Source organism: Gavialis gangeticus, unplaced genomic scaffold (genome assembly GCF_001723915.1).
Source record: "Gavialis gangeticus isolate Ggan-Ray unplaced genomic scaffold, GavGan_comp1, whole genome shotgun sequence".
NCBI lineage: Eukaryota > Metazoa > Chordata > Crocodylia > Gavialidae > Gavialis > Gavialis gangeticus.
Window position 1 is genome coordinate 10,939,601 of NW_017728964.1, and position 1,142 is coordinate 10,940,742.

At 58.0% G+C, this 1,142-nt stretch overlaps 1 protein-coding gene across 1 annotated transcript in view; it reads left to right on the top strand.

Moving 5' to 3' along the window:
• Positions 1-269: 269 nt before the first annotated feature.
• TNRC6C (trinucleotide repeat containing 6C) overlaps positions 270-1,142 on the top strand; it is a 228,891-nt gene continuing 228,018 nt past the window's right edge. Inside the window, exon 1 of the mRNA XM_019502795.1 lies at positions 270-990. The gene's annotated coding sequence lies outside the window, so the exon portion shown is untranslated. The remainder of the gene's footprint in view (positions 991-1,142) is intronic.

The following is a 1,142-nucleotide window of genomic DNA, read 5'->3' on the forward strand; positions in this document are numbered from 1 at the left end:
CCCGGCACTGCGGACAGCGACAGCGCGGCGCTGCGGCCCCGGCCTCCGTCTCCCCCCCCCAGGCGCGGGGTCCCGCCTCGCCCTCCGCTGCTACAGCCCGGCCTGCTCCGCCGGCTCCCGCTGGGGGCGAGGGAGAGCAGCGCCCCGTCCCCCCTTCGGCGCGTCCCTGCCAGGGGCTCCTCGGACCCCCCGCCCCGTCCTGACAGACAGACAGATTCCCTTGGATCCTCCTCCTCCTCCTTCTCCTCCTGCTGCTGCCCTGGGAGAGACTGGATCCTCCTCCTCCCTCCCGGGAGATTCCGCACCCCCCCCCGTTTGCGGCGGGCTGGGGGGGGGCGCCTGTCCCCCGCTTGCGGCTGCCCCTTGTCGTGCACTTTTTCATCCCCCGATGCCCCCCCATGCGGACTGAGACTCTCTCCGCGCTCCGCCCCCCGCCCTCGTCTGCGCCTCGGCGGATCCCGCCGCCCCCGTGAGCTCGGGCCGCCTCCGCGCGGCGCTTCCTCGGGTTGGGTTCGGACTCTTCTTCTGATGCCCGCCACTGGAAACGAATAATAACCTCTCGCCACCACCACAACACCACCACCAATAATAATAATAATAAAAGCTGGTTCTGGGATCGCTCTGCTGCGTTTCTCCTTCTCCGGGCTGGATAACACTGAAGCTTCTTCTCCTTGGATGGTGTTTTCCTGTTGATCTATCGCTTCATTTTTTTTTTTTTTTTCCGTCTGGCATTTTTTTGTTTGTTTTTTGTGGGGCGAACCAAAATTTGATTTTTTTGTTTGTTTGTTTTTTGGAGGGGCCTGCTTGAGAGAGACTTCATATTTAGCTGCGTGAAATTACGGGTACACTTGTTTTTTGTTTTCCTTAAGAAAAGCATTAAGAAAGGAGCACATCAGAGGGACCCTCTACACGCTAGGCAAAATAGTCACTTGTTCCTTACAGCAGGACTGAGTGGAAAGCTGCCAAAGAGCCCCAGGAGAAGAAGGAAAGGTAAGGGGGTGCTTTATCTTAATTTGGGAACAGGAGAAGTGAGAATTGGGGAGGGGCCACCATGTTGGGTCAGTGGGGACACACTGCCTCTTTTCTTCAGGAGGTTGGGTCAGGTGTTTCACTATGGGAATCTTCCAGTATTTTTTCTCTTT